The sequence below is a fragment of the Urocitellus parryii genome, chromosome 2, assembly GCF_045843805.1.
Source record: "Urocitellus parryii isolate mUroPar1 chromosome 2, mUroPar1.hap1, whole genome shotgun sequence".
Lineage (NCBI taxonomy): Eukaryota > Metazoa > Chordata > Mammalia > Rodentia > Sciuridae > Urocitellus > Urocitellus parryii.
In genome coordinates, this window is record NC_135532.1 from 12,661,225 (window position 1) to 12,688,158 (window position 26,934).

At 46.5% G+C, this 26,934-nt stretch overlaps 1 protein-coding gene across 5 annotated transcripts in view; it reads right to left on the bottom strand.

Moving 5' to 3' along the window:
- The window catches only part of Farp1 (FERM, ARH/RhoGEF and pleckstrin domain protein 1), a 264,905-nt gene extending 239,787 nt beyond the window's left edge, over positions 1 to 25,118 (bottom strand). For 4 of the 5 annotated variants that reach the window (XR_003301739.2, XM_026399222.2, XM_026399194.2 and 1 more), the window contains exon 1: positions 23,709 to 24,041. The gene's annotated coding sequence lies outside the window, so the exon portion shown is untranslated. Of the gene's footprint in view, positions 1 to 23,708; positions 24,042 to 25,045 lie in introns of those variants that run through there. The other variant, XM_026399205.2, reaches the window with a different exon arrangement.
- Between the last annotated feature and the right edge of the window lie 1,816 nt (positions 25,119 to 26,934).

Here is a 26,934-nt window from a genome sequence, read left to right on the forward strand (position 1 = left end):
CCCAACTGCCCTGCTCTCCAACAGAGGTTGACTGTACAAAGACATGGAACCAGGGAGGTCAGAGACTCACATACAGCAGACACCTGAGAGCATGTGATTCAAGGCTGAAAATGAGGCAAGACAGTGGGAATGGAGGAAGCGGCTCCTTATTGCACCACAGGGCCCAAGGGCACCCTCCTCTATCCTGCTTCCAGAACACTCCGAGTTCACCCAGGCCCATCCCAGGCTGGCTGATGGAATTCTCAGAGAATCTCCATGAACACACGGCTGACACCTGAGGGCTTCCTCAGAAACCCAGGGGCTGCTGCTTCCCCACTAGAAAGAAAACCAACAGACACCACCCGCCCACCAAGCCTCAGTCCCTCACTGTCCACCCCTGCTCTTGAAAGCCAAGGGTCAGTCAGGGCTTTAGCTGAAGAAGCAGAGTTAAAGCAAAACAAAGCTTCTAAAATCACAGGGACGTTCTAGGGAACAGAAGATTTTTTAAAAATCCAGAATGGCCCCAGGGGAGAAAAAATAATATTTCTTCTAAGATATAGGAAGAGATGGTACTTGGAAATTAACAATATGGACAACTGAAATCTTTATTTTAATAGTTAGTTGAAAGCGTCATTTGAAGAATTCTCAGAAATACAAGCAAAATATACATAGGTGGAAATTTTAAAAAGCAGAAAAGTGGAGAATCCTCCAAAAGGCCTAACAGTCAAATAATATATAAAGAGAGAAATGAAAGAAATTATTTTTTTAAAAAATTCAAGAACTGTCTCAGACTGACAGACAAGTGTCTCCAGAATACAGACGCCCAGCAGACATAATTTAAAAAAAAAAAAAAACCCATTGAGATAAACGGTAGAGGTTGTGAAACTTTAAAAATATGAGAAATTAAGCGAAAATCCATAAATGTTCCAAATAGGGCGTCATATATGAAGCATGTTTTTTTTAATATTTATCTTTTAGGCAATGCAGCAATAATAATGGGTTTTGGGGGACACTTATCCAAAAACGCTTATCCAAAAACAATACCTTTATTTTATTTATTTTAATGTGGTGCTAAGGATCGAACCCTGGGCCTGGCACAAGTGCTCTCCCGCTGAGCCACAACCCCAGCCCTGAAGCATGTTTTAAGACAATGAAGAACTATCCTTGAAATTTCAAGGGTAAGGGTTTCAATTTCTAATCCTGTATACAGTAAAAATTTCAAGTAAATCCAAGCTTACACCAAAGATATCACATGTAACAATTCAAAAGGAATGTAGCTACTTTTACCTTCTGAGAAAGCTACTGGATTATGTGTCCTATCAAAATAATGGCGTAAGCCATGAAAGGAGAGTGGAACCAAGGAAGGAAGAGAGGAAAGCAAAGTACAAAGTGAGGACTGGGTGGGTACTCGGCCTGGAGCACTGGGTACCAGGCATTCAGACAGGAACTGGAAGACCAGTGCTACAGAAAGTGGGGCTCTGGGCAAAATGATGTCAAGGAAGTCTACAGTTACTGCAGTTTAGAGTTCAGTAAACACTACTTCAAAGAAAATTGACAGGTCTCTTGAAGTTGTTTGGAAAAATCAGCAATGACTACATTCAAAAATCAAGTGTATTAGCTTCCCCTTTCTATAATGAAATACCTGAAGCAATTAACTTTATAAAGAGGAAAGGTTGAATTAGGGCGTGGTTCTGGAGGTTCAGGATGAGGCAGTCCTATGCTTTGGGCCCTGGCAAGGGCAGCACATCACGGCGAGGAAACATGGCAGAGCAGACCACTTATATATGGAGCCAGGAACCAGACTGAGACTGAGGTTCACAGTCCCCTTCCAGGACACGCCCCCAGCCACCTAAGGGCCTCCCACAAGGCTCCACCTACTAAAGGTTCCACTAAGTACAGTTTTACTCTGGGGACCAAGCCTTTAATAATGGGTTTTTGGGGACACTTATCCAAAACATAGCATCGGGCAAGCTTTATAAAAGTGAACTATTTCCAGGAAAAACAAAGTTTCTGAAGAAAACATAACTGTAGGGCAGTCTGGCTCAGGAGGAAGCTCTTCCACGTGGCCCTGATGACCTGGAGCTCAGCACTGAGTTACCAAAGCCTGGCCCAGAACCCCTGGACAGGTGGGGTGTTGAGGGCCGACCCATCTGCCAGTAGCAGCGAGGCAGGGGACCTGGTCAACTGTAACTCCTGAACAGCCTTTAAGTTCAACATCTCGTCTGCAGATCTGCGTGTCCTGCAAGGTCTAGAAACATCGGTCACCCCACATGCCACCGAGAGGGCCCAACACAGGAAGAAACACAGAAACCAAGACCCCGGCTCCAGAGACAGAGTTCAGGGAGGCAAAGGGGAGCCCCGGCCCCCCCACCCAAGTAGCAGCAGGTGAGGTCCCTGATGCCACCCAGGCCACAGAGAAAGCCAACCCTGTCCAGAAAAGCCCGGAAAACCTGCAGACCGGGACTCCCAGGGGAGAGACTGGGGCCTTGGCGGATCCAACCAATCCGAGTGGATGGAAAGAAAATGCAGCGTAAGTACCTGGGTAAGTACCTGGAAAAGGAAGCAAAGGAAAGAAGACAATCATCGGCTCCAGGGACACAAACAGGGCAAGGAAGGAAAGTAGTCAAGGTTGGCTCGAGACCCAACGTCTCCTGACACAGCTCTGCCGTCCGTGGTCACAGCAAGTCGGGACAACGCCCGGCACCAAGTTCTCATCTACAGGCAGATAAAGCCAGATCCCAGGGTTATCTTTCGAAACAACACAAACATTTTTAAATGAATCGTGAAATTCTAGAAGAAATCGGGAGATTTTTACAAAATGCTTTCAAACTGCAGAATCTCTATCTCATGTCACTTCAAACTAACACATCACAAAGGCCAACAGCAGACGACCACGTAGGAAAAATCACCTGGAATACGTATGAGATGGGCTGATTTTCTCCATATTAATCTGTAAGGAGTTCCTTCGTAGAAAACATGTAGATATATATTCACAACTCAATGGAAAAATGGGCAAAGGACAGAAACAGAGGATGAATAGACAAGAAAATGCAAATGTGTCCCGTCTCAACTAGTAACAAGAAAAATGGAAAATGATAAGAAAAATTGGCAGCCGTGTGATCGGGTTTGGAAAGGTGAAGGAGGTAGGTGTCACTGTGGGGTCCCAGGATGGGGAGAAACAGCCCCTGGGGAGAATAGGTGGGTGCAGTTACGAAGAACCAACAGTGGACTGGGCTGCCTGGGTGCATTCCAACTCCACCACTTGCTGGAGATGGACCTCAGGTGAGTTCCTCATCCCTCTTTCCTCAGTTTCCTCCTCTGCAGAAACTCTGAGCATGATGATCTCTCTTCAGATCTGTAAAACATACGGCATAGTTCCTCGCCCAAAGCAAGCACCACAGAAGAGTTTGTAAGACAAATGGGTATCAACTCAGAGGGCGATGCAGCAATGTCTATCAGCTTTAAGAGCAAAAAGACCCTCTGACCACGGATCCCACGCCTAGGAATCTATATTTCAGATTTACTCAAGAAGTGACCTCCAGGGTGCTCACTGCCACTCTGCTTATACCAGCAAAATGTTCCCAACAACCTAAACGTCTATCAGTGAGGAAAACTTCACAGATAATGTAACAGTGACTTTCTTTTTCTGCGCCAATAAAAAGAATGAGGCAGATCTGGACGCACCAATGTGGAACCATCAGAGAGCTTAACATGGGAAGAGCAGGGCCCAACACAGCACAGGGCAGGCCACCATCTGTGCAAAAGGTCTGGAAGGATGTTTTTTAAATGATAACCATGTCATCATGTCACGATTCTTCCAGGCTTGTTCATTAACGATGCCACAGCGTTAAAAAGTCTACTCTCTCAAGCAGGAGAAACTTCACCCGTGTCAGCTTACAGCCACTATTTGCTAAACAAGTCCCTTCCCCACCCACCCACCCACCCACCCACTGCATTGTGAACACTGATATTTTCCCCTGCAAAAAAAAAAAAATGTTCATTTCCTATAGTAACAATATGCCAAAGTACAATAGTGTCAAACTTTGTAAAAGATAAACTCAAAAGCAGACTCAAACATTAGCATTGCAAAAGCAAACCCCACTTTTCTTCTAGTGTTTCCCAGATGAATGGTATTAATGAAGCCATCATCGCCTCATTGCTCTGGCCAGGTCTCACTGGCCCACCTCTTGGCCAGATCAGGCTCTAATTGGGAGCCCTTCCCTGTCACACGCTGAAGTGCACCTCCGATCAGGGAGGAGGAAGCCAGAACAGCAGGAAAGAAGAATGCCACACAGTTCTTAAGACGAAAACAGCCCCTTGTTTCCTATTAAACAAAAATCCGAGTTCTCCAAAAGACTAATAAGGCTCTCATTGGCTTCACAGCAGGAGGTAGGAATGTAGCGCTAAAGCCACAGATGTGTCGCTTGGCTGTTTAATCAAGTACAAATCAGCAGTCTCACGCCCAGCGGTCAGCAGGCAAGAATCACAGCCTTGTGCTCGCACAGGAGCCTTCCAAGCCCCCCCCCCCCCACCATCGTGCGTCTACAACAAAATGGCCCTTTCCACCTCTTCCAAAGGGAGCCCAGGAAATGCTACCTGGTGGCCGTTAGGTAAATGAGTCCAGATGTGCAATCCATCTCCATGTGACTCAAACAAAGGCCACTGCCTAGAAGCTGACCGAGGCCACAAGCAAATCAACCAGTGCTAAGGGAGGAGACACCCTGTGCCGGTTTCCTGGGCCCCCTTCCCTCCCTTCGCCCCCAGTCAATGCTACTAGAACTCTCCCTGCTCTCCACAGCACAGGACTCCAGCCAGCATGACTCAGAAAGGTAGCAGGCAATCCAGCAATTTACTCAGAATTACTCTAAAGAAGGGTAATCATGGGGCATTTAGAAAGGTCAGGCCAAGTTTAATTTATAGGCCACTGATGTATGATATCACAGTCCCAAATAAGCATTTTTTTTATTTTTTCTCTCTGAAAGGGTATTTGTTCTTAAGGTCTCGTAGCTCCCGACTTGCAAGAATGTTGTTAAAACACTTCTAACCTGGTCTATCCCTCAGAAAGGTAGAAACAGAATCTAGAAGCTAAAGGAAGGGGCTCCAGGAACAAGGACCAGGAATAAATTTAGCTTTGCAAGCAATCTGTGACCAACAGCTGAGAGAGGTTCAGGGTACTTTTACCAGAAACTCCAAGAGGGAGCCTCACCTTTCTTTATTCTTTTGGCAAAGATTTAATGAACACCTACCAGGGACCACGCCCTTCCTCAGGCAGTAGTTATGCAAAGTGCACAAAATAGGCCAAAGTCTACAGGTGCACAAGGGAAAGACACTTGCACCCCGTGGAGCTGTTAGTCCTGCCTCTGGTCTTGCCTGCCTGCCACACTGTCCGCTCCCTCTGGCCCTGCCCTGCCCCACCCCACCCCCAGCTTGCGGGCGTATTAACTTCCAGAGGAATGCATCTGACTCAGGTGCTCCTCTAACACACAAGACTTTTCTGGAAACACTCTCACCCCAGTTCTGTTTTCTAACTCATGAGGAAGGCTGAACACTTGATATAGCACATGAATCTAAGGCCCCCTCCCCCAAATGCTGTTGAGAAAAAAATGTCAAGTGATAAAAGAGACAGGAAGGGGAGAGCCCTCATAGGCCCTCAATTCCTCCAAGCTCATCCTGGGAAATCTCTACATTATAAATATTCAAACCCCAAGTCATCTGGGACCTCCCTCCCATCCTGTGAACCGAGCTGCCTTCCTCTGAGGAAAGGTCAACAGGAAATGACCTTACAAGACCTTTGACCCTAATCATGTTGACTTAAGGATTACTGAGGCAAGATAACTGGGGAGAAAGAGGTCCACAAAACATATGTAGAATATAATATAAATTTGAAAAAGGAAACATTGTAAAAAATGCACAAATTAAGGAAAACGTAGGAAGTTCATAATTGGTTTTAGGGGGGCACATATAGTGGCTAACTTGTGTTCCATTTTGCTGAGAACCTAAAGCTGGTCTAAAAAAATAAAATCCGTTTTTAAAAACTTAGGAAAGAAAGCGAAATAAATATGAAAAAAGCAATCTGTGTGTGGAGTTGTGGTAAATAGCAACAGTAAGTGTATGCATGTATTTTGCCTGATGGCTTTCTCTTTATTCATTTTTGAACACTCTGACAGTGACCCTATTATTTTTGTAATTAAAAAGTGAGAAAAAAAATTTATAAAGAAACAAGATTATTTTCTTATTAAGAAAAGAAAAAGAAAAAGTCTCAGTGAAACACAACCAATTCCCCAGCCGAGTGCATGAGGCTCCCTGGTGATGGATTTAGGACAGCTGGTCTACCCAAGTCAACCTGCAGGAACGCAGGGGAAGAGACAGCCCGGCTCGTGATGCCCACAGCACCCCCTGCCAGAGGTAATGATCTGCACCCTGAAAAGCCCTCACTTCATAGCTCCTTTATAATGTGACTTCAGTGTAAAAGCCATACTCCCCCCCACCACACACACATATACCACCAGTCCCCACCCCAAACCTTTATCACCAAGCTACAAAACAGGGCTTCATGGCCACAGTGACTCTCAGCTTTCATCAGCCTGGGCTTCGGTTTCTCAAAGCCAAAATGCTGTAAGTGACCTGGCTACCAGCAACTGGGTATCAAGGGACAGAGAAGCGTTCTGAAAGGTGACTGTGAGACACAAGGGTAAGACCACACTGGAGCCTGGAAATGCCCCAAGGCATCACGTGCTGCAGAGGCTGAAGAAGGAGCAGGAGGCAGGTTAGAATCCCACCCTCTGCCTGGGGACTGCTGTTTGGCACTAGGTGAGGCAAGACCGGCACCAGCGCTGGCCCTAGGCAAAATCCAGGAGGTGCCAAAACACTCAATAATTAAGCAGATAATCACTTTTAATGAATATTTTTTAAAAATTAAAAGTAATTTTAAAATCCAGATGAATGAGATGACAACATTTTCAATGAAGATGGGGGGGGCTGAGCCTGAGCTTGCAGGGCTCCCTCCATGAAGGGCGACTGAGGACAAATATAGGCCAGGCACCAGGCACAGCACCAGCACAGCACCAGTGGGGAGAGCATGCGACCAGGAATCACCCCACCAGGACGGAGAGCACTTCCGGTGTGCTATTTGCCTTCTAGTTCACACAGCAGACTTCCAAGCAATGTTCAGGAAATGCTTCCTGCTGGGTTATGTGGTCTTCCTTTCCAGTCCTTGAAGATGACTTGTCTCACTTTCCTCCTCAGCCTTTGGACCTGAACCAAGTTGGGGGGGGTGGCGGGGAGAGTGAGTGGATGACAAGCAGGACAAAGGCTCCGGTCCCACTCCTCCAGGTACAGGCACATGCCGATCAGCAGGGCGTGGCTAGAAAACCAAGGCACCTCGGCGTGCCCAAAGCATGGCTGTTTTTTTTAAATAAAAGAAATCACATCATAAGGACAGTGTCTTATCCCCTGCAGTTTTGGCTAAATAACTTAAAAGCCTCAGAGAAGCAACAATTCCCTCTCTGGGGCTCCCTGCCACAGGCTCTGAGCCTTCCCACCAACCCTGGACCTCATACTCACTTTGAGATGGACTTATGTGACTTTGGAATTACTATTCTGAAATGGGACCTAGGGTCAGGGCTCACTGCTTATGAATTATTCTATCTCAGACCAAAACATCCACTGGTGGGGAAAAGAGATCTCACGATCTTAAACTTCCAAACCACAAACAAACCAAAAAAAAAAAAAAAATTTCCTGGGATAAATAACTCCCAAGAAAGCCACCCCTCCCACAAGTGTCAAGTTCATCTAACATTCCTCCATTTTGGGCCGTTAACAAAGTGGGGAGAAGAAAATGATCTCTGAGTAGATGGTTTCTATAGTCCCACAGGGATATATTTGCAAGGCCATGTTCTATAGCCAAAAGTATGTCACACATGATTGTTTACATATGTGCAAGTCTAGCTTAATTCACAGGGGAAGACTGTTTAAAGGTTTCCCTTTTCACATCTGTATCTCTGAGAAATAGTTTAATCTTCTCAGTGTAAGTAACCCAGTTTGTTAATTATAAGAGCAATAAAAATTCATTATGGGAACTTCAGAAAATTAGAAAAATTCAAAGGAAAAAATAAAAATCACTGGTATTAGTCCTATCTGAAGAACACCATAAACTACATCCTTTCTCAATGCATATATATATATATATATATATATATATATATATATATATACAATTTTAAACAAACGTGCTCATCTTTCATCTAGCAAACTAAGGGCATAATCACAAAAGAATGGTCAGAGAAGAAGGTGAGCAATAACTCAGACATCCTGAGGAAGTCATGGGAGACTACATTTTACCAAGAAATGGAAAGAAATGATTCATGACAAAATTTATCACTCAAGAGAGTTAATTTTTAAGTTTTCACTGAGCACCTACTATATTCTGGGCACTTTTAAGGTGCTGAGTGCAGAGGTGTAAATACTGTAAACTTGCTCTCAATAACTAGGGAAGACTTACTGAAAGTCTTCCAAGCTTCTATTCCAGCTCTGTCAAGCTGTGTGACCTCAGACAAGTCATTTAATCTCTCTATGCCTCCGTTTCCTCTTGTGTAAAAAGAGGATAAAAATCAGATCATGAGACTAATGAAATGAGCTTGGTATTTAAGGCAGTTAGAACTCAGCCTGAGACTTCAAAATACTCAAACAAAATGAGTGGGGAAGGCGGTGGAAATGTGGGAACCCAGGTTAGCACCCCAGTAGACCTTCGCCTTCAAGAGGCTTCTGGAAGGAGGGCTGAACCCAGGGCAATCAGCAGCAGCAGGTGTGGAGGCAGGAAGAGTGAGAGAGGAAGGCTCCCTCGGCCTCTCTGAGGAGCCTGGTCTTGGCCAGCGGGGGCAGGAGGGCAGGGGCACAGGCTGGGGGCTGGGGGTAGTGAGACCAGAAGGCTGGAGAAGAAAACAGGGCAAAGACACCCAATTTCTCTCCACCTCCCCTCATCATCAGTTACAGCAAAACAGTGACGTTATCACATGTGCCATCACTCCAAAACTGAGAGCTCTCTTTACTGTCCAGTGAAGTCCAATAAAGTCAGGGTGCTGACGTCAGCATTCTAAAACTCCTCGAAGAGCTGAGTTTTCTGAAATCTCCATGAAGAGTTGGGAATGTCGTGCAGGGATCCTTAGTATCTGCTCCGCAGACAGAATAAACCCATCGGCAGCGTCTCGGAGCCCCTCCAACACAGCCCACCAGGCTGCACACTACAGAGTTCCTATTTGGGGAGATTACTAAAGATTTGAGAACAAGAGTTGATAAGGAATTTGGTCTTCACTGATTCAAAATGATTGGATTTCCCCTTTTAGGAAGGAAAAAATTAAAATCATATATGGACTCTAAAAGTGAAAGAAGCCCTGACCAAGACCTTTATTAAAAAAGAATGTTATTCCTTAATGTGCTGACCTTTGTTTACATGTGGTGCACAGTTCCAATTCAAAGCTTCATCGTTTAATAATATGAGATATCACAAGGCTTTTATAAACTGCCAGAGTCCCTTACTGTATTTTCTTCAATTTCCAAAAGAAATTCCAAATCTTCAAGATTCCAGATTTTCAAAAATGCTGATCACAAGGACTATGATAAGCAAGTTATGTAGAATTCAAGATTTCTATCTCAGTAGGTATTATGATCTAGGTGTGACCTCCATTTTAAAGACGAGGGGAATCTGGAACTCAGTGATGAAATGATTTTCTCTAGACACACAACTTGTGAGTGGCAGAGGTGGAAGCTGAACACAGATTCCTCAGGGCCTCTGGCAGTCAGCTTCCAAAATGGCGCCCAATGACTCTTGCCTCATGGCATCCACACATTTGTGTAGTCATCTCCCAGTGAATCACGGCTGGCCCCTGAAAGGAAAGTGACCACAACACTCGGAGCGACCAAGAGATCTTTTTGCAGCAGTGCAAGAGAGGAGAAGAGAAAGAGAGAGAGAGAGAGAGAGAGAGAGAGAGAGAGAGAGAGAGAGAGAGGAGAGAGAGAGAGAGGAGAGCATGTGCGCAAGGGAGACAGAGAGATCAAGAGAGAGAGAGCAAGACAGCAAGAGAGAGAGGGGCCCAGCAGGAGGGAGTTTTTATAGCCCAAATCTCACGGGGCCTCTGGGTCTGCAAGCTGTCTTGTTGGCACGAGGGGGGGTTGAGTGTTCAGCCTTGAGTGGGGGTTGAATGCTCAGCTTTGATGTAAACAGGTGATAAAGGACCAGACAGAGGGGGGTTTGAGTGCATGGGCCATCCTGCAGCTAACATTTGTTCAGCCTGCCCTGCAGATAACATAGTTCAGCCTGTTCTGCACCTAACAGCCCCTATAACCAAGAATACTGTGGAAGTGACAGTGTGTGACTGCCAGGACTAGCTCATAAAAGTTGTGGTGCTTTCTACTGTGGCTTCCTCATGGATCTCTCATTCTGGGCAAAGGCAGCCACCATGTTGTGAGGCTGCTCAACCAACCTGCCCATGCAGCCTAATGAGACTTCTGGGAAGCAGATCTTAAAGCCTCCGTGGACATCTTCATTGTAAACACGTGAATCAGGATTACTCATTTAAGGCACTTCTAAAGTCCTAACCCAGAGAAATGAAAAAAAAAGATAATATTTTCTGTTACTTTAAGTGGATAAAGTGGCCTTGAAGCAACAGCTAACCACCCTGTGACCCAATGGCTGTGTTCTGCCCACATTGACACTGTCCAGTGGTTGCTTCAGTGATTTTATTATCACTGCATTTTGTGTAGAAAAATTAACAAAATAGTTACTGAAATTAATCTATACACCCTATTGGCCTTTGAGATAAGCACTTTAAGACTGACATCTTTACATTTATTCCCTGCAGAACCTATTTGGTAGGTTCTACTTTTACCTACACATTGCCCTTCTAGCCCACCGTTCCAAAAACAGGCAGCTCACAGAGCTCCTTAGGACTCTGCTACATAGTCCAAGAAACTAGTCATTTCTTCAGTTGGTTCCCTTTAAAAATGTCTTTCTGTTTTAAAAAATAAATATAGCCAGGTGCGGTGGTTCACACCGTAAACCAGTGACTCTGGAGGCTAAGGCAGGAAGATTGCAAGTTTGAGGCAACTTAGCAAGATCCTACCTCAAATAAAAAATAAAAAGGGCTGGGGATATGGCTTAGTGGTACAGCACCCCAGACAGGAAAAAAGTATGTGTAAATATGTTCATACGTATGTATGTATGCATACGTATGTGTGTGCTTATATATGTACACACGTATGTCAAACACCATGATAAGATACCAGTACAAACCAGATAAAATGGTTAAACCAAAAAGGTACTGACAACACCAAGTGCTGACAAGGACTTCACTTCCAGGCGTCTTACCCACAGGAGGTCAAAACCATGTCCACATGGAGCTCACATGTGAAAGTTTACAGCAGCTCCAAGTTTACAGCCATAACCGCCCCGAACCGGAAACAACCCAGATGTCCTTCAGTGGCTGAATGGGCACACACCCAAGTCATCTGCAAGATGAACTACTATTCCAGTCGTGCACAACAACTTAGGAGACCCCCAAAGATGACATGTTGGATGAAAAAAGCCAGTCTCAAAGGTCACACATGCTGTGATGAAAGTTTTTTGAAAAAGACCAAAGTATAGTCAGTGACAGAGCAAAGATCAGTGGTTAATGGGCTAGGGTGACAAAGGATACACAAGGGACTTTTTTTGAGGTGACAGAAATGTTCCTGTCCTGAGTGAACACTGGCTACACAGATCTACGCATGTGTCAGAACTCACAGAACTACACATCCAAGAAAAACATCAGTTATACTCTTGATTTTTAAAATAAAAATACAGATACCTCCCCTTATAAGCAATTTCCACTCATTTTTCCCTAACGGAGAAACAAAACCATTTGTTAAATCACCTTCAGGGACTAGGGTCTTCTTGATTTTCAAATCCTAAAGTGAGGCTCTCAAGGATTTATAAAAGCAAATTTTATAGAATCTGTGGTTTGTGCCCCATATTCCACCTTCTTTCAGAAAGTTAACGTCACCTTCCTTGACAGCCAAGGACAAACCTCCTGCTACACTCCCCACAAACATTTTCCTGTGGGAGTTAAAGCTCCTTCAAAGAACACAGATACAGGGCTGGGGGGGAGCTCAGAGGCAGCACACACACTCAGCACACAGGCCTGGCTGGATCCCCAGGACACGCTGCAAGGAACAGACACAACTGCTCGGGTTCTAATCAATGTTTACGGGAAGAACAGGGAGTGGGCTCCATCTCTGAAGTCCAAGAAATCCGCTGTACGTGCCCCCAGACTGGCCCAGAGCAGCTGTCTCATGGTGTCTAGGAAATACCACCCACCTCTGCCACCATGGACATCTCAGGAGTTCTGTGAGCACCAGGGAGATCATAAACCTGGACAGCTTTCCTCCGGGTCCCCTGGCAGTCGGCACCTCCCTTCAGAATCAAAACTGTCTCAAAGAAAATACAGACACAGACGGACACTCTGCACCAGGGCAGGGCCTTCACTCACTGATGCTCACGGAGAGAAGAGTGCCCGGGGGTGGGGCCGGGGCTCAGGGGCAGAGCGCTCACCTGGCACGTGCGAGGCCCTGGGTTCGATCCTCAGCCCCACGTACAAATAAATGAATAAAATAAAGGTATTGGGTCAGTCTGCAACTGAATTATTTATACACACACACACACACACACACACACACACACACGCAAAGAACAGTGCCCACCCTGTGGGAGGTACTGAACAGATCTCGTTAATGAGATCGGTTTCATCCTGACTTGTGAAGACCCAGACATTAATCAGCAGCTGGAATTTCCAACCATGACCCCATGATGTGACTCTCACTAATCAACCAAAGAAAGGCTGTTTTTAAGTGCCTGGAAGATTCAATGAGAAGTTTGAGACATGGCTTCTGACCCCCAAGAACTAATTTTGGTGAAAAAAGCTGTACATAGGGAGGGACCCTGCCAGACACGGATGGCGGGACACAGAGACGGGCTGCGCCTACGCGCTGCTGCTCCCCGAGCTCTTCCCCAGCGCTCCACGCTGCACTGGGAGACCGCAGAACCCATGTGCTTTAACCCGGTCTCTGAGGAACATGCAAGGCACAGGAGTGTCACAAATGCGCCATCTCCTCTGTCAACATGGGACAGTATAACGCAGTGGCCCAGTGTGCTGGGGCTGGACTAGGGCAGAAGGAAATTATAACTTCAGTCACCAAGGATTGTGACAGCCAGCCAGAGGATGGGTGCCATCTCCCCACGCTGGTCAGCGCCCACCCCTCCTGGCCCCAGGCCCTGCTCTCCCACCGGTCCTCGGGACCAGACTCAACCTTCACCAGAGGGACAGTCGTGCCGAGGAGTCACATAGAGCCAGAGCTCGCTCTGCCCTCCTTTCCACCACACTAGAAGATGTGACTGAATACAAGTGAGAGGACAAGATATAAGGAGTGACAAATGACTTATGACACCTGGCACAAGAGATGCCAGGTCAGAAGGGCTGCACGTTTAGCACAGACATCAAGGTTGATGGCATGGTGGACTTCCAGGGCCTCCTGTGCCACCCCCACCAGGTGGGGACAGAGGGGCTTCTGGTTTTTACTGCTGCCCTCGTGGTCCCTGCTGATCCATCCCGCACAGACATGTCTTTCCTTGTGTGTGCTGATCAATTCTGGAAAGACAACTCTTGTCTGGGCACAATCTCCTCGCCCTAATCCCTCCAGATCTTTCAGCCCATCCTGGGGGTACACACACACTGTCCACCACAAGAGTGGCCCCTTGTCTGGGCAATCTGCAGTCACACCTGGTGGGAGGGGCCAAACAACCCCTAGGCATCCTCATCACAGCAGAAACCCAAGGGAAAGTGCAGGAAGCCAGCCAGGTAGGGTGCTGGCCTGTAAATCAGAGGCTTGGGAGGCTGAGGCAGGAGGATATCCAGGACAAAGCCAGCCTCAGCCACTTAGTGAGGCCCTAAGCAACTCAGCAACACCCTGTCTCTAAATAAAACACACAAAAGGGCTGGGGATGTGGCTCAGTGGTTAAGCACCCCTGGGTTTAATCACTGGTACCAAAAAAAAAAAAAATGTAGGCAGCTGATATTAGCAGCCAGGATGTTTGAGGGACCACTTAAATTTTAGGGTGGGCACTCTGGATGCTAAACTTCCTGCAGTGTGCAGAAAGCTGCCCTCTCCCTCCTCCCCTGTCCACCTCCAACACCTCCATCACCAAACTGTCCCACTCAGAATGGCTGTAGAGAGGGTAACAAGGAAAACAAAACCAATGCCCATGTAAAGCAGAGACCAGACACCCAAAGAGTCACCCACCAGGGAGCTCGAATGTATGGGTCCAGGTCCAGATCCCGACACGGTCCACCTCTGCCCGCCCTTCCTGGGGTTGGTACTGAGAGCTCAGTCTTCTTCTGCAGAGGACCTAAACTGCACTTCTGTCCCTTGCAACAAAAAAGCCCCAGAGACTTTCACTCCACAGACTTAGGTACAGGTGGTCCCTGCAGCAAAAGGCCGCAAGCAGACCACCCAGCCAATGAAGGACACTGGACACGTTCTGTAGGACCACACAGGGATCATCGCACCACTGTTAGGCATTTTAATTTCAAAGGAAATTCAATATGGAAAAAACTCAGCTAATGTTAAGGGGACACGTGGCTCCTAAAGTGGACTTGCATCACTCTACCTACTATTTTAAATGTATATCTGTCCATGTAGGAAAAAAATCCTGGAAATAGACAAGGTGCCAAAGCACGAATGGACACAAACCAAATTCGAATTTTCTCAATCTTTGATCCACAAGACTACAAGGGTTTTTACCTTGTTTTATTCTTGAATTTTTAAAAACTGTTACTTTAAACATGCGACCAAGTAAGGCACTAAAATAAACAAACATGGAAACAAGAACATGCTTCATGACTCAAGGCTCAAGTCCAACGTCACTTCTTCCAAACAGAGCCCAGGGCCCACGATCCTGCATGCTTCCATCAACACCAGTGCTTTCGGCAATTGCTTCTTGCAGATCACCTTTTATGACACCTGATTCTCCCAACCAGTCTAGATGCTATGCTCTTTGAAAACAGGGATTAAGCCCTCATTTTGTGACACCAACAGTAACTAGCAGATTCAATATATTCAATAAACTAAATATCTGATGGCTTGATCAGCCCTTATATAAAATGATCTAAAAATAAAACGGCAGGAAAAATGCAAATTAACCTCCTCAATTGGCCATGCAAGTAACAAGGGAAAAGGGCTCATATTTTCTTTCTTTCTTTCTTTCTTTTTTTTTTTTTTTTTTTTGGTATTGGGGATTGAACTCAGGGGCACTCGACCACTGAACCACATCCCATCCCTTTTTTGTGTTTTATTTAAAGACAGGTCTCACTGAGTTGCTCAGGGCCTCTCTGTTGCTGAGGCTAACCTTGAACTTGTGATCCTCCTGCCTCAGTCTCCCAAGCCACTGGAATTACAGGCATGAGCCCCCATGCCTGGCTCAGGTTTCCTTTTAAAACATTATGTCAAATAAATTAAAAGATAAAAATATTGTAGTTCTACGTGCTATAATTTTTTTCACCTGGGTGTTTTATGTTCATTTGCTTGAACTAACACTGGGTTACTATTAAAATCATTTTAACTTTTTTTTTTTTTTTTACAAATTCATTTATCAGGTTTTTTTTTTTTTTCCATTCAAGAAACCTCTAGTTTTCCCAAATTGTGATTTCTAAGCAGGTCCCTCCACATGGCTCCACCTTGACCAGAGGATCAGATGCCAGAGAATCAAAGGCTATAGGAGGATTATAAAGGAAGATACTGAACCCCTGATTAATGATGTCCTCACAAACCTCCTAAGCTATACTAAATGTGTCCATAAATGCCATCCTAGGTTAATGGAAATGGCAGGCACTGCCATTGCTTTTCTTAAAGAAATAAACTGATACTCGGCTGTTGCTATCACAGCCAAATGTGTTCTGTGATTTCAAACTGCAACACGGCCAATTCCAAGCAGACGTCCTACAAGGCCACCAATAAAAAGAGGTGAAATTCATGGAGACTTGGTTGCATGGTTTGCATACATTCTCAAATATCAAAAGTCCTTAAGGGGCTGTGGCTGTGGCTCAGCACTTGCCTAGCACGTGTGAGGCACTGGGTTCAATTCTCAGCACCCCATATAAATAAATGAATAAAATAAAGGCCCATCAACAACTAAAAAAAAAAAAAATGTTTTAAGTCCTTAAAAAACAGCTCATCTCTGAGTGATCTGGCCTATCCACAAAACCACTTTTCATGTAAATAACAGATAGAAAAGAGTCTTCTCAAAGATAATGTTAAATGCCAGATGAAAGATAAACTCTTCCAATTTATCAGTCTTGATGCTTTGTATCAGCAACAGAAAATCCCAACTCCAGCAGAATTAGGAGGTAAACACATTCACTTTTTTAAAAAATACTAAGTGCAAATTAGTATTATTTAGAGTACCAATTGCCAAGTGCAAAAATATCTGTATGACTCAATAACACATAATGGTCTCTGGATCCATCCTCCAGCTCCAGCCTCTTGTTGCCCAAGTCATCCCAACTTCTTGCTCCAGGCATCCCATCTGGTCTTTGGGTCTCTTTTTAAGAGTACAGAAACACTCCCCAGACCCCTCTTCAAAACCCTCCCAGATGCTGGAGGCTTAAAGGAGCCGAAGCCACTATTGATCTAACCACACCAAACGGGTGACAGTACGTAGCTTGGAGCCGCAGCCACCACCAGCCACAACAGCTAGTTGGTCTGATTACCCGGTCCCACAAGCCCAAGCTCAGGAGCGGCCTGCAGAGGACAACAGCAGGGAACGACCAGAGCACCTGGGTCCTCAATGACACTGAGGCTGAGTCACAAGGCGGGAGGCCCCTCCTCTCATTACACACCTCTAGTCCCAGTGATCTGGGAAAGCAGGAGGGTCGCAAGTTCAAAGCCAGCCTCAGCAACTTAGCAAGGCCCTAAACATCCCAATGAGATCCTGTCTCAAAAGAAAAATTATTAAAAGGGCTGGGGATGTGGCTCAGTGGTTAAGCGCCCTGAGTTCACATCCTGGTACCAAAAATAAATAAATAATGAAAAGGGCTGGGAATAGGGGCTAGCCAACTAAATATTTGATGGCTTAAATTGCTACTTGTCAGACATTCTGTCACTTGCAGATAAATGCACTCTTAAATGTTCCCTTGAGGTTTTTGGGAAAGAGAGAAGATAACTTGCCCAACGTCCCCAAAAAAGAGGCTGTTTCAAGACAGATCTGTCTGCATTAGTACCTACATTCCCAACTCGGTACCTTTGATACCATCCCGCTACTACATTCTAAAATATCAAAGTGTTCATTTCACAAATTCTAATTCAAATCCACCAGTGTTTACTATTTAATTTTTATGGGCCGGAGAACCAAAACTTAGGAAACATATTCCTTAACTTCCTAATGCGTATTAATCTGAGTTAGAAACTGACACACACGTAGGGGTTCCCAAACTGGAGGAATTCAAGTCCATTCCCAGCCACCTCAATGTGCCACACTGACCTCTTTTTAGAATGTGACATCTTGCCTTTATCCGAATCCTCCCTTTTTTAATAGATTTCAAAAATATTTTTCCCATGATCCTTCTGTGTGCTAAAGAACAAGCATGATCAACTTGAGATTTCTAGGAACAATTTATTTGATCATAACCTTAAATACCTATTTGCCAACACAACATTTTCAAAGTAGACAGGTAATTTTTTTCATTTTCATTTTTCATTTCAAGTCAGTTTACTTAAGAATAATTGTTCCATCACCCTCAAGTAAATGGAGTCTGACGTTCAGTACTAATGTATGCCTTACCCACAAGAAATGTGTTATTTTTCCAAAGCTGAATAAATTTCCTGATCATATTCAACAATCAGATCATGTTAAGTGTTTGTTTAATAGCTTTTTCTCTTCAAATGACATCAATAAAAAACAGAGGTAAAGGTAGGGTGTGGTGGCGCACACTTACAGTCCAAATTACTGGGGAGGCTGAGGCAAGAGGATCACAAGTCCAAAACTAGTCTGAGCAACTTAGCAAGACCCTATACGAAAAATAAAAAATAAGCCAGGCACAGTGGCACACTCCTGTAATCCCAGTGATCTGGGAAAGCAGGAGGGTCGCAGGTTCAAAGCCAGCGTCAGAAACTTAGCAAGACCCTAGACATCTCAATGAGATCCTGTCTCAAAAGAAAAAAAAAATAAAAAGGACTGGGAATAAAAAGGGATAAAAAGCACCCCTGAGTTCACATCCTGGTACCAAAAATAAATTAATAATAAAAAGGGGTGGGGATAGGGGTTAGGACTATAGCTCAGTAGAGCACTTGCCTAGTATGTTTGAGGCACTGGGTTTGATTCTCAGTATTGCATATAAATAAGTAAAATGAAGGCCACTGACTACTAAAAATTAATAAATAAATAAGTTTAAAGATCTGGGGATTCAGTTCAGTGATAAAATGTCCCTGGGTTCAATACCCAATACCAAAAAAAAAAAAAAAAAGGCAAAAAATATTCAAATGACATAGATCCACCATAGAACTTATATCCAGAGTGTATAACCTATGTAACAAGCTCCTACAACTGTAATATAACATTAAGAGAAATGCTAAGTATACTAGAAAAGACAGATGTTACATAAATCAAACAAAAAACAATTATAAATACAAAACACATTAGCAATTCACTAAACATACAATTAATCAGTAAAAACATGAAAAGTTATTACTAGCCATCAGGAAAACATTTAAAACACACACACCCACACACAACCCCACACACAATGAGATATCATTATATATCCACCTAAATGGCTAAAAGGGAAAAGACTGACAATTTCAAGTGTTGGCGAGGATCAGTCACTGGGAGTCTCATACATTTCTGGTGGGAATCTCAAACAGGGAACTCCTTTGGAAAAACAGATAGGAACTAAACATACAGTCATCAGAAGAAGCAGTAAGAAAAATGGAACAGACCTCCACTCAAAGCCTTGTTCACATAGGCCGGTCGTAGCTTTATCCACTTAACCCAAACCAAAAGCAACTCGGTGGCCAAGGAGGAATGGACTAACCACCCTCTCCAGACACCAGAACAGGACTGAAGAACAGAAAGGAACTGATAAGAAGACGGGAACGGGAGAAGGGAGGGAGAGGGAGGGGGAAAGAAAAGGAGAAAAGAAGTAGACCCAGACACAGTATGTTGAACTGCAGAGCACCCAAGAATCTTCAAAGCAGCCAGAGAGCAAAGACTGACTTTACCAACAACAGCCAGCCCCTGCCACGGGACCACATGAGAGCAGTAAGACAGGAGCCACCACCCAGAACCGCCAACTGAGGTGACCCATCATTCAGAAGTCAAGATAAAGCACAGCAGAACTAGGGTGCCAGGAACAGATGCTCACTAACAGAATTCTAAAAGATGCATCTCTGAAAGAAGGGACACCATCCCAGAAGCAAACCTCAGTACAGAAGAAGGATGGGGAGCCCAGTGAATCATACAGATAAGAGCTAGGAAAACAGAAAGCCACCGAGTCTGGGGGAAGCTCAGAAATGAGGACATTAGAAAACCCCATGCCAAAATCTTAATGGACGGTCTGGGTAACAGGTGGTAGGACTCAAGTGAGTTTTACTTTCTCCTTCACACTCTCCTTGTCTGATTTGTGGTCTGTGTGTGTGTGTGTGTGTGTGTGTGAGAGAGAGAGAGAGAGAGAGAAAGAGAGAGAGAAATCAATCTGTCTTTTTACATTATGCACCAGCTTTAAGAACCAAACTGCTAAATTAGAATGAAATGGAAATAAAATCAAATATCAGAATTTCAAATTCCTGGAACTTCAATCTGCCAGTGCTAATATCAACTTTCTCTTAAAAACCCTGAAGACTGGAGCTTGGAATATAGCTCAGTTGGTAGAGTGCTTGCCTCACAATGCACAAGGCCCTGGGTTCAATCCCCAGCACCACAAATTATTTTTTAAAAACCTGAAGACTCATTTGAAAGGACATTAAAAGACTAAACCCTAGTCACTAAGGGTTTGCTATGTTCCAGGCACTATACTAGATTCAGGATGAGACCAAAATTGTGAAAGTCATTCTACTAGATTTTTAAGATAATAGATAATCTTTATGAAAAGCATTTCACCAGGTCTAAGCCTAAAGTGAAGTTACCCTGCTGGTAAAGAGTTAAATCTGGTTTGGCTTTTTCTTTTTTTAAACAAATACAGATATGACAGCTTTATATATGAAATTAATTCAGTATAAATGATGAGTTCCCACATTAACTGCCAATCTTGCAATTTGCCTATAATTTCTATCCCTCAATAGATAAGAAAACTACAATGGAAGTTCATAAGCAGCGCTGAGCAAACCTTCAGTGTTAATCACATCATTTTTAAAAAAAAAAACATTTATTTTTTAGGTGTAGATGGACACAACACAATGCTCATCTTGATGGTTCTCTGGTTAATTTCATAATTATCAAAACCTTAGAGCAACATGTTTTCATAATGTATCAACTGTCCACTTTTGCTCAAAGTATCAACTTGGCAAAACATTTCACTGACTAAAACCAGGACAACTGTATCTATTAAAAAGCAGTTTCCGGCTGGGGTTGTGGCTCAGGGATAGAGCGCGAGCGCTCGCCTAGCACATGCAAGGCCCTGGGTTCGATCCTCAGCACCACATATAAATGCATAAAATAAAGATATTGTGGCCAACTACAACTAAAAAAAAAAAAAAAAAGGCAGTTTCTCCCCATTGACATAAACAGTGTCTGAGGACTTCTGCACTAAAAACCAAAGCTGCATTTGACATAAGGGGACTAGACAAATTAGGGCTTCAAATCATTGGAACAGAAACCCTTTGGCTCTTTCTGGCTATGTGGAAAAGGCTGATAAGGTAACAGCTAAACCTATGCCACTATGGCAAACCAGGGCAGGAGGACAGCGGTCAAGTAGTGCCACAGGATAAACTCCCCAAGAAAAGGGAGTTGATATACCACTTACCACCCAAAGGCCCAGCTTGGAGAGATCATTCAATCCAAAGCAATAAGAGAGGCACAGACATAAGGTCCTAAGATTTCCTCTATCCTCTCCCAGGCAGGTAGCCAACGCAGGGAATGCCTGTCTACCAAGGTAGAAAGGATCCAAAATGAATCACAGGATTACATGGGCCCCTCTTACCTGTGCATCTTCAATTACAGCCTTCCTCTAAAATGCTAAATTGTTCTCGGCAATAAAGCGGGGCCAGTTGTAAAGGTCTGTATAAAACGCCCAGGTCACCGAGCTATCAGAACACTAAGTACCTACAAGTTCATTACGTTTCCCTCATCCTCCCAGAATGTCAAGAGGTCATTTTTTCTGAGCGTATTTAACATGTAAGAAGCAGGTTCTTGTTTTTTGGTCTAGTGTTCTCTAACCTCTTTTAGGATAGAAAAAAAAAAAGTTATTTTTTGTTGTTTACCGCAAGTATCCTCCTCCACTCATTTTCCAAATGAATTAAACTCCTATGTGCTCATGAATATTGGACTAGGAACACTGTTAAAAAAAAAAAAAAAAACTAACCTTTTCAATACTATATTTAATTCTTATCTTTTTAAAAAGCAATTTCCTTGGACAGTTTATTTAATGAAAAACACAACAAACACATATATAAAGGTTCTTGACAGTCTCGGCACAATTCTGAAATAACTGCAATAACCCAGCAACAAAGTTGTCTAGGAGCAATTCTTTTAAATTTTTCTTTGAGTATATTTGGTCAAAAAAGCAGCATTCCCATTTTAATATGATCCTACATCCATTGGAGAGAAAGGAATATCAATGTGAAAAGGAGCATTGTAATCCTAACTTCAGAAGGATTCCACAATGACATTAACTTCTTCTAAATGAACACAGCAAGTCACAGGAGGGCACATCCTAGAATCCGAACCCACACGGCACAGTTACCTCCACGCCAGGTATTTCTAATTTCCTGTCCACACAAGAGACTCTGGGAGGCACTGGCTAGGCAGGCATCCGCCCACTATCTCCACAGCACTTCCCCCAGTAAACCAGCCACTGCCCAATAATGCTTCTATTTATTTTACCCAGAAGCAGATCTATTAGCCAGACATTCTAAAAACACAAACGTTTCGTTGTGCTTGGAGTAACTCCAATATTGGTGCCTTGCTGCAGAACGATGCTGCAGGAATATAAAGTGAGCCATGTGGATGCTGTATCCACACATGAAGTGCATTGTCAGGATCTGTCTATCCTGAAGAGGGACCACCTGAAAAGCTGGGGGTAATACCCCCCCACACACACACACAGACACAGACACACACAGGCATACAGAGGAATGAGGGAAGAGAGCCAAGGATAAAGACTTCCTTATCCGAAAAACCAGCACAATTTTAAGGCAACTCCCCCTCAAAGCTTTCAAGATCAAAAAGGCTTTTCTTTCTCCATCCCCTGTTCAGACTGAATAAGAAAAGCAAGACAATGCTGGGGGACGTTCTGAAATGGGCTTGGCAAGTCACCACGTGCAAAGCACATTAAACGTAACCCAAATGCTAGGCCAGGGTTTGGCTCAGGAAACGCAGCCTGCTGGATGGAAGAGACGGGAGTCCCCGGGGTATCCATGGCAGGAGCCAGGGCTGAGCCAGTCAAACCTGGGAAACTAACAAGGAAGAAGGTTTAACAACAATAATAAAATGAAACAGCCTGAGGCCGCGGGTACTCCAGAGCTGACGGAGGGGGAGGGGCGGGAGAAACTGAGACTGTTAAATTGTTCCAGAGGAGAAGCGATCGCTCCCACATCTCCACAAGCCCATCGGATACCAGGGTCCGCGTTTCTTTGTGAGTCTTGCCTCCCCTCCTTTCTGGGGAACCCAAGATAATCCCCAACAGCCGCTGCTCTACAGCTGCCATAAATGAAATCCAGACCCATTACAGGGAACTCATATTTTCTCCCTCCAACACACACACACACACACACACACACACACACACACACACACGGGTTCAGCCGGATCACACAGCTAAAGTTTCCGGAACTTAATCATAAAACCACAATCAGAAGTTGTTTTGAAATGCTCACCGCACACACAAAATCTGTCCTTTGCTTAAAAGAAGAAAACCTCAAACTTTGCCCTCCGTAAAGGCGTGCGGTAATGAGACACAATCTAACTTTGGCAGAGGGTGTGTTCGTCTTTGTCACCCACCGAGAGCCTGGCGCCGCGCGTGGGAGAGCTGCGGGCACTCAGTGGCGCGGTGGCATCCGCGCCACCGGCCACCTCCCTGGCCGACGACCGGCCTCAGGGACCGAGATTGCGGCCCGAGGTCCGGAAGCGGCGTCGGCCGCTGTCACCCGGCGGGGTGGGATGGGAGGAAGCGGGGGAAGGGCGCAGGGGGTGGGGAGACGAGAGGGGACGGGCACCGAGCCCCGCAGCCCGATCGGCGGAGGTGAGGGAAGGGAGCAGAGGGCGGCGCGGACCCCGGGGCCCCGGAGCTCCCGCTATTGTTGCCGGGGCTGCGGGGGCCGGCCGGCCGCCTGCCTCCTCCGGGGGGGACCCCGCGGGCCCGCGCCCACCTCCGCCCGCGCCCCGGCGCGGTGCGCTGCAGGCGTCGGACTCGCACAAGTTGCCGCCCGCTGCCGGGACCACCCCGGCCCCTGCCCGCCCTCCCCGCCGCGGTCATTGTTCGCCGCGCGCCTCCTACCTCGGCGGCGCCGGCGGTTCCGGCGGCTCCCGGTCCTGGCTGCGGGATCTGCAGCTCCCGAGCCCCCGGCTGGCGAGGGCGCGGCGGCTCCCGGCTGCGCCTGAGGCTGCGGCGCGGACTATTAATACCCGCAGGCGGCGGCGGCGCGGGCGCGCGAGCTGGGCTAGCGGTGGCCGGCAGAGGTCCGAGCCATCAAAGGTGGCGCGGGGCGGAGGGGAGGGCGGAGCAGGCGGGGTGGGTGGGGAGCGGGCTCCGGGTCGCCATGGCCGCCTTGACGCCCAGCCGAGCGCCACTCGCGCGGGGAGGAGCAGCGCAAAGCGGGCGGTGGCCGCGTCCCCGCCCCGCTCCGAGCCGAGTGCCTGCAGCCGCTGCGCCCACGCTGGACCCGCCGCCTCCGAGGCCAGGCGAGCGGGAAGTGCCGGCGGCCGCCGCCCCTCCCCGGCCTGGGCCGGCCCCTCCGCGGGGGGAGCCTGGGCGCCCACAGCCCGAGCCGCGGGGACAGCAGGAGAGCCACAGCCCCCTCCAGCGTCCGGGCCGGCGACCTGCGCGCCGGCGCGCCCCGCCAGGCTCCGCCCTGGGGGCAGGTGCGCGGAGAGGTGGCCAGAGGGCCACACCACCTCCGGGCTGTGCCTTACTTGGGCGTACTGCCAAAGCTGGTCTCCACGCTGCGCCGCGGAACCGAGCGCGGGAAGCGCCACCAGGGAGACGCAAGCCCTGATGCTGTGATGAAAAGCTAAATGAGGAGAGCGGGAGACAGAGCACCGGCGACGCCAAGAGCCCCTGGCCGGGATCTGTAGTGCTGACGCCGCAGGTCGCTTTTTGAAGCCCAGCATGAGACTACAAAGTCGTGTGGGGAGTGGTACTATTCAGAGACCCACTAATCCCCCTTCCCCGGGCTACTCGCGCGGCTTCCAGCACCACCCTGGGTTGCACGGGATTTAGTCCCAGAGGGGCAGTTGTCACCACTGTTCCTGCCCGGGCCCAGGCTCCTCGGTGCAGGCGAACCGCCAAGACTGTACCCACCTCCGTCCCGGTCCCTCCTGGGGACTGGAGCAGCACCCTGTAGGGAATGGCGTGCAAGCGACTGTTTGCCTGCCTCCGGGTTTCTGAAACTATACAGAACTGGGAGCAGGACTCACGACCCCAGCCACTCTCCCCACCCACCAGCTGCCTTTACGGTCTCCGCTCCCTAGCTTAGCCTTTCGCTCCTCCCTCTTTACGCACGGTGGGAAAGGTCTTCCGCGGCCGCCAGTGAGACAGCTAGGCTTCCCTCCGCTACTGAGTCCCGCCTCTGACTCTAGCCCCGGTCCTTCTGCTCTCTGAAGGAGTTCACTGACCTCAAGTCCCGAGGACACATTTCACCGAGAGGCCACAACTGAACTCAAGAGTTGAATCCAAATTGTGCTGGTGGAAGGACCCCTTAAAACAAAAACGCGGGGTTGCAAGAGGGCTACTTGCCGGTAGCAGCTGGGAGTGGTGTCCAGCGGGGAAGCAGAGCCCGTTGAGTATGAGGCACGGAACTATTTTTAAATGTCCGCACATTTGGCGAAGGATAGGCCCAGAGGTCCTTATAGGCCTGAGACCTAAGAAGAACAGGCGTTGGAAGTTTGTATTTAAAGTACTGGGTTTGAGGCCAGTGTGTGGCTTTAGATAAAGCCTAGATCAGATGTCTCAGTCAGTAATCCTAACGTGTGAGACCTGAGGGTCAATCCCCAGCACTACAAATTTATATAAAACAAATATGGGTACATGGTACAATTTTAAATCAAGCAGTATAGAAGGGTACTAACTAAGACACATAAAGGACCTTTCCTGTATCCCCAGTAGAGTTCTCAGTTTTCCCAAAAACTTTTAGACTTACAAAACTTTTTGGTCTTATGCAAAGGTATGAGCACCCAAATCTTTCCTAGAAAGAGCTCATGAGTCACAGTGAAATTTTTTTATCCCAAAGTTACCACCCACTCCCCCATAACAGGTCACCGTTCAAAGGTCAAAGGAATCTCTGGATTTAGGGTGCTGCTGCTCCCTGGACATGACAGCATGCACTGTAGGCCACCAAGGAATCAGGCACCCGAACCCTAGGCAGGGAAGAGCAGACTGGCTGCTCTGGTAATAATCCTTTGCCTTCCATGTGGCCTGGCGGTGGTGACTCACTGCTACGGGATAGAGGAGGGAAACATGAGGTCTGGTCCATGATTAGGTCACCAAACACTGGCTTCCACCTTGTTAGCAACGTGTCTTGGTGACAGCTCTTGCCCTCTCATTGACTCACCTTGATGAAGCGAGCCACCAAGTTGAGAGATGGCCTTTTGGAGGTCCCATGTGGACATGAACAGAGGGAGCCCTCCTGTAAATGGCTCATAAGGAAATGAGGTAAGGTCCACCAGCCCTCAAGGTACTGAGCCCTACCACCAAGATGTGAGTTGGCCAATATTGGTCCTTCCCAATCAAGCCTTAAAATGTGTCATGACAGACCCCAAGCCAGGGGACCCAGCTTAGCAATTCCTAGATTCTTGACCATGTTTTGGAGTGACTTGCTTTGCAGAGGTGCATAACCCACATAGATAGGTAGACAATATGGTAGGAAGAAATGTTAGAAGAAGCAGGGTCAAAGTCAACTGGAAGACTATGAATCCCCTTATGTAGTCAGTGGGGTTTTGAACTGTGTTCATTTCCTCAGTCCACAGTGCAGATCCCTCCCCTTTCTGGATCCCTAATACCTAGGGCGCCAGAGCCAGTCTTTTCTCTATAGTAGCTATTTTTTTTTTTTTTATGGAACCAGTGGAAACCGAGCTGCAAAGAAAGAATTAGCATGACCTGGAAAACTTTGGGGCTGCTGAAAGTGAGACCTTGATTCTTCTGCAAAGAGGATTCCAGGCCTAGAAAGAGAAGGGGGGGGGGCAATGACAGTGACGGAAGCCAGGTAGGGAAAAGCTTAAGGGGGGAGAGGGGAGAGAACAGAGATCAATGGAATGTCCACATGGGACCCTCAGAGTTCAAAGGGGTAGCTGCTGATTCAGTTCTAGTAGATAATGTGAATTTTTCTCCAAAGACCCTGCAGCAGTTTATCCTTCCACTGTGGAGATGTAATCTGACCCTGCTTGCACAGGGACTCTGTCCCCACCCTTTGAATCTAGATAGACTTGCGACTCTTTTGGTCAGTCCAATACAGTGGGAGTGAAGCTATGTGACTTCCATGGCTAGGTCATGTAAATCCAGCAGCTTC